Source organism: Apodemus sylvaticus, unplaced genomic scaffold, assembly GCF_947179515.1.
Source record: "Apodemus sylvaticus unplaced genomic scaffold, mApoSyl1.1 scaffold_211, whole genome shotgun sequence".
Classification (NCBI taxonomy): Eukaryota; Metazoa; Chordata; class Mammalia; order Rodentia; family Muridae; genus Apodemus; species Apodemus sylvaticus.
The window spans coordinates 147404-154410 of NW_026263319.1; the positions used below are offsets into that span (position 1 = coordinate 147404).

Sequence of the window (7007 nt, forward strand, 5' to 3'; positions counted from 1 at the left end):
GCGTGTAGACTCAAAAGAGAATGCACAGGAGAGTTTTCTCTCGAATGAATATGTAAGAATTCCACGTTATAAGGAAATACAGTGTTGCAGAGTAAAGACAAATACGTATGTATTAGAAATACTTAACTTTACGAGAAGAAATAACGCATCCTGCAAAATTATCTTGTTTTTCCTAAACAACACGTTGTAAAACGAAAAGATTTGGTGTTGCGTGTATGTCTCAGCTTGTAGCCTCAAAAGAAAACGCCCAGGAGAGTTTTCTCTCAAAAAAAAAAAAAAAATATGTCAGAATACCACGTCTTAAGGAAATTCCGCATCGCGCGAAATTATGTTGTTTTTCTGAAACAACTGTTTTAACACGAAAAGCTTTGGGGTTGAGTGTATGTCTAAGTGTGTAGCCTCAAAAGATAATGCACAGGAGAGTTTTCTCTAGAAAGAATATGTAAGAATACCACATTACAAGGAAATACAGTGTTGCAGAGTAAAGACAAATACGTACATATTAGAAATACTTAAACTTTACCAGAAGAAATAACGCATAGTACAAAATTATCTTGTATTTCCTAAGAAACATGATGTAACTCGAAAAGATTTGGTGTTGCGTGTATGTCTCAGAGTGCAGCCTCAAAAGAGAACACACAGGAGAGTTTTCTCTCGAATGAATATGTAAGAATACCACGTCAGTGCTCGCTTCGGCAGCACATATACTAAAATTGGAACGATACAGAGAAGATTAGCATGGCCCCTGCGCAAGGATGACACGCAAATTCGTGAAGCGTTCCATATTTTTATCAACAACAGAATACAAGAGATAGAAGAAAGAATCTCAGATGCTGAAGATTCCATAGAAACGATGGACTCAACAGTTAAAGAAAATGCAAAATGCAAAAAGCTTGTAACCCAAAATATCCAGGAAATCCAGGACACAATGAGAAGACCAAACCTAAGGATTATAGGCATAGATGAGAGTGAAGATTTACAACTTAAAGGGCCAGCAAATATCTTCAATAAAATTATGGAAGAAAACTTCCCTAACCTAAAGAGAGAGATGCCCATGAATATACAAGAAGCCTACAGAACTCCAAACAGACTGGACCAGAACAGAAATACTTCCCGTCACATAATAATCAAAACACCAAATGTTCTAAATAAAGAAAGAATACTAAAGGCAGTAAGAGAAAAAGGCCAAGTAACATATAAAGGAAGACCTATCAGAATCACAGCAGACTTTTCACCTGAGACTATGAAGGCTAGAAGGTCCTGGGCAGATCTCATGCAGACTCTAAGAGAACCCAAATGCCAACCAAAACTACTATATCCAGCAAAACTCTCAATCACCATAGATGGAGAAACTAAGATATTTCATGACAAAACCAAGTTTACCCAATATCTATCCACAAACCCGGCCCTAAAAAGGATAATAGGAGGACAACACCAATACAAGGAGGGAAACTTCACCCTGGAAAAAGCAAGATAGTAACCTTTCATCAAACCCAAAAGAAGTTAAGCATTCAAATTTTAAAAATAACGTCAAAAATGATAGGAAGTAACAATAACCATTCCTTAATATCTCTTAACATCAATGGACTTAATGCCCCAATAAAAAGACACAGACTAACTGAATGGATACGTAAACAGGACCCTACATTTTGCTGCTTACAGGAAACACACCTCAGGGTCAAAGACAAACACTACCTTAGAGTAAAAGGCTGGAAGACAATTTTACAAGCAAATGGTCTCAGGAAACAAGCTGGAGTAGCCATTTTAATATCAGATAAAATTGACTTTCAACCCAAAGTCATCAAAAGAGACCCTGAGGGACACTTCTTGCTGGTCAAAGGAAAAATACAAAAAGAAGAACTGTCAATCCTGAACATCTATGCCCCAAATGCAAGGGCACCCTCTTTCGTAAAAGAAACTTTATTAAAACTAAAAGCACACATTGCACCTAACACAATAATTGTGGGTGACTTCAACACTGCACTTTCCTCAATGGACCGATCAGGAAAACAGAAACTAAACAGGGACACAATGAAACTAATTGAAGCTTTGGACCAATTAGATTTAACAGATATATATAGAACATTCTATCCTAAAACAAAAGAATATACCTTTTTCTCAGCACCTCATGGTACCTTCTCCAAAATCGACCATATAATTGGTCACAAGACAGACCTCAACAAATATAAGAAGATCGAACTAATCCCATGCCTCCTATCTGATCACTATGGAGTAAAAGTGGTCTTCAATAGCAACAGAAACAACAGAAAGCCCACATACACGTGGAAACTGAACAATACTCTACTCAATGATACCTTGGTCAAGGAAGAAATAAAGAAAGAAATTAAAGACCTTTTAGAACACAATGAAAATGAAAACACAACATACCCAAATCTATGGGACACAATGAAAGCAGTGCTAAGAGGAAAACTCATAGCCCTGAGTGCCTCCAAAAAGAAAATGGAAAGAGCATACATTACCAGCTTAATGACACACCTGAAAGCCCTGGAACAAAAAGAAGCTATTTCGCCCAGGAGGAGTAGAAGGCAGGAAATCATCAAACTCAGGGCCGAAATCAATCAAGTAGAAACAAAGAGAACCATACAAAAAATCAACAATACCAGGAGCTGGTTCTTTGAGAAAATCAACAAGATAGATAAACCCTTAGCCAGAATGACCAAAGGGCACAGAGAAAGTATCCAAATTAACAAACTTAGAAATGAAAAGGGAGATATAACAACGGAAACTGAGGAAATCCAAAAAATCATCAGATCCTACTACAAGAGCCTATACTCAACACAACTGGAGAATCTGGAGGAAATGGACAATTTCCTTGACAGATACCAAATACCAAAATTAAATCAGGACCAACTAGACCATCTAAACAGTCCCATAATGCCTAAAGAAATAGAAGGAGTCATAGAAAGTCTTCCAACCAAAAAAAGCACAGGACCAGATGGCTTCAGTGCAGAATTCTACCAGACCTTCAAAGAAGAGTTAACACCAATACTCCTCAAACTATTCCACAAAATAGAAACAGAAGGAACACTACCCAATTCCTTCTACGAAGCCACAATTACGCTGATACCAAAGCCACACAAAGATCCAACAAAGAAAGAGAACGTCAGACCAATTTCCCTTATGAACATCGATGCAAAAATACTCAATAAAATTCTTGCCAACCGAATCAAAGAACACATCAAAACGATCATCCACCATGATCAAGTAGGCTTTATCCCGGGAATGCAGGGTTGGTTCAATATACGGAAATCCATCAATACAATCCACTACATAAACAAACTCAAAGAACAAAACCACATGGTCATTTCATTGGATGCTGAAAAAGCGTTTGACAAAATTCAGCATCCCTTCATGCTTAAAGTCTTGGAGAGAACAGGAATTCAAGGCCCATACCTAAACATAGTAAAAGCAATATACAGCAAACCGGTAGCCAGCATCAAACTAAATGGAGAGAAACTTGAAGCAATCCCACTGAAATCAGGGACCAGACAAGGCTGCCCCCTTTCTCCTTATCTTTTCAATATTGTACTTGAGGTACTAGCTCGGGCAATTCGACAACATAAGGAGGTCAAAGGGATACAAATTGGAAAGGAAGAAGTCAAACTATCATTATTTGCAGACGACATGATCGTCTACCTAAGTGACCCAAAGAACTCCACTAGAGAGCTCCTACAGCTGATAAACAACTTCAGCAAAGTGGCAGGTTATAAAGTCAACTCAAGCAAATCAGTGGCCTTCCTATACTCAAAGGATAAGCGGGCTGAGAAAGAAATTAGGGAAATGACCCCCTTCACAATAGCCACAAACAGTATAAAGTATCTTGGGGTGACTCTTACCAAACATGTGAAAGATCTGTATGACAAGAACTTCAAGACTCTGAAGAAGGAAATGGAAGAAGACCTCAAAAAATGGGAAAACCTCCCATGCTCATGGATCGGTAGAATCAATATAGTTAAAATGGCCATTTTGCCTAACGCACTATACAGATTCAATGCAATACCCATCAAAATCCCAACTCAATTCTTCACAGAGTTAGAAAGAGCAATTATCAAATTCATCTGGAACAACAAAAAACCCAGGATAGCTAAAACTATTCTCAGCAACAAAAGGAAATCTGGGGGAATCAGTACCCCTGACCTCAAGCAATACTACAGAGCAATAGTGCTAAAAACTGCATGGTATTGGTACAGTGACAGGCAGGAGGATCAATGGAACAGGATTGAAGATCCAGAAATGAACCCACACACCTATGGCCACTTGATCCTCGACAAAGAGGCTGAAAACATCCAATGGAAAAAAGATAGCCTTTTCAACAAATGGTGCTGGTTCAACTGGAGGTCAGCATGCAGAAGAATGCGAATTGATCCATCCTTGTCTCCTTGTACTAAGCTCAAATCCAAATGGATCAAGGACCTCCACATAAAGCCAGACACTCTGAAGCTAATAGAAAAAAAACTGGGGAATACCCTTGAGGACATCGGTACAGGGAGAAAGTTTCTGAACAGAACACCAATAGCGTATGCTCTAAGAGCAAGAATTGACAAATGGGACCTCATAAAATTACAAAGTTTCTGTAAGGCAAAGGACACCATCAAGAGGACAGATCAGCAACCAACAAATTGGGAAAAGATCTTCACCAATCCTACATCAGACAGAGGGCTAATATCCAATATATATAAAGAACTCAAGAAGTTAGACTCCAGAAAACCAAACAACCCTATTAAAAAATGGGGTACAGAGTTAAACAAAGAATTCTCACCTAAAGAACTTCGGATGGCGGAGAAGCATCTTAAAAAATGCTCAACTTCATTAGTCATTAGGGAAATGCAAATCAAAACAACCCTAAGATTTCATCTTACACCAGTCAGAATGGCTAAGATTAAAAATTCAGGAGACAGCAGGTGTTGGAGAGGGTGTGGAGAAAGAGGAACACTCCTCCACTGTTGGTGGGGTTGCAAATTGGTACAACCACTCTGGAAATCAGTCTGGCGGTTCCTCCGAAAACTGGGAACCTTACTTCCAGAAGATCCTGCTATACCACTCCTGGGCATATACCCAGAAGACTCCCCACCATGTAATAAGGATACATGTTCTACCATGTTCATAGCAGCCCTATTTGTAATTGCCAGATGCTGGAAAGAACCCAGGTATCCCTCAACAGAAGAGTGGATGCAAAAATTGTGGTATATCTACACAATGGAGTACTATTCAGCCATTAGAAACAATGAATTCATGAAATTCTTAGGCATATGGATGGAGCTAGAGAATATCATACTAAGTGAGGTAACCCAGACTCAAAAGGTGAATCATGGTATGCACTCACTAATAAGTGGATATTAACCTAGAAAACTGGAATAACCAAAACATAATCCACACATCAAATGAGGTACAAGAAGAAAGGAGGAGTGGCCCCTGGTTCTGGAAAGACTCAGTGAAACAGTATTCAGCAAAACCAGAACGGGGAAGTGGGAAGGGGTGGGTGGGAGGACAGGGGAAGAGAAGGGGGCTTGCGGGACTTTCGGGGAGTGGGGGGGCTAGAAGAGGGGAAATCATTTGAAATGTAAATAAATTATATCGAATAATAAAAAAAAAGAAAAAAAAAGAAACTAAAAAAAAAAAGAATACCACGTTATAAGGAAATACAGTGTTGCAGAGTAAAGACAAATACGTTCGTATTAAAAATACTTAAACTTTATAAGAAGAAATAACGCATCGTACAAAATTGTCTTGCATTTCCTAAACAACACGTTGTAACTCGAAAAGATTTGGTGTAGCGTGTATGTCTAAGCATGCAGCCTCAAAAGAGAACGCACAGGAGAGTTTTCTCTCGAAAGAATATGTAAGAATACCACGTTATAAGGAAATACAGTGTTGCAGAGTAAAGACAAATACGTACGTATTATAAATACTTAAACTTTATGAAAAGAAATAACGCATCGTAAAAAATTATCTTGTATTTCCTAAACAACACGATGTAACTCGAAAAGATTTGGTGTTACATGTATGTCTAAACGTGTAGCATCAAAAGAGAACCCACTGGAGAATTTTCTCTCAAAAATATATGTCAGAATACTTCGTTTTAAGGAAAACCCGCATCCAGCTAAATTATCTTGTTTTTTACTAAACAACACGTTGTAACTCGAAAAGCTTTGGTGTGGCGAGTTTTCTCTCAAATGAATATGGAAGAATACCACGTTATAAGGAAATACAGTGTTGCAGAGTAAAGACAAATACGTACATATTGGAAATACTTAACTTTACGAGAAGAAATAATGCATCGTGCAAAATTATCTTGTTTTTCTTAAACAACACGTTGTAACACGAAAAGCTTTGGTGTTGCGTGTATGTCTAAGCGTGTAGCCTCAAAAGAGAAAGCACAGGAGAGTTTTCTCTCAAAAGAATATGTAACAATACCACGTTATAAGGAAATACAGTGTTGCCGAGTAAAGACAAATACCTACGTACTGGAAACACTTAAACTTTACGAGAAGTAATAATGCATCGTACAAAAAAATTATCTTGTATTTCCTAAACAACACGTTGTAACTCGAAAAACTTGGTGATGCGTGTATGACTAAGCGTGTAGCCTCAAAAGAGAATGCACAGGAGAGTTTTCTCTCGAAAAGATATGTCAGAATACCAAGTTTTATGGAAATCCCGCATCGTGCGAAATAATCTTGTTTTTCCTAACCAACATGTTTTAACTCGAAAAGCTTTGGTGTTGCGTTATGTCTAAGTGTGTAGCCTCAAAAGAGAACGCACAGGAGAGTTTTCTCACAAATGGATATGTAAGAATACCACGTTATAAGGAAATACAGTGCTGCAGAGTAAAGACAAATATGTACTTATTAAAAATACATAAACTTTATGATAAGAAACAACACATCATACAAAATTATCTTGTATTTCCTAAACAACACGTTGTAACTCGAAAAGATTTGGTGTTGCATGTATGTCTAAGCGTGCAGCCTCAAAAGAGAACGCGC

General features: G+C 38.1%; 1 non-coding gene across 1 annotated transcript; it reads left to right on the plus strand.

Annotated features, from left to right (window-relative positions):
* Positions 1 to 683: 683 nt before the first annotated feature.
* LOC127676157 (U6 spliceosomal RNA) lies at positions 684 to 790 on the plus strand. The gene has a single exon (XR_007975689.1). It is a non-coding gene; the product is annotated as a U6 spliceosomal RNA (small nuclear RNA).
* The last annotated feature ends 6217 nt before the right edge of the window (positions 791 to 7007 follow it).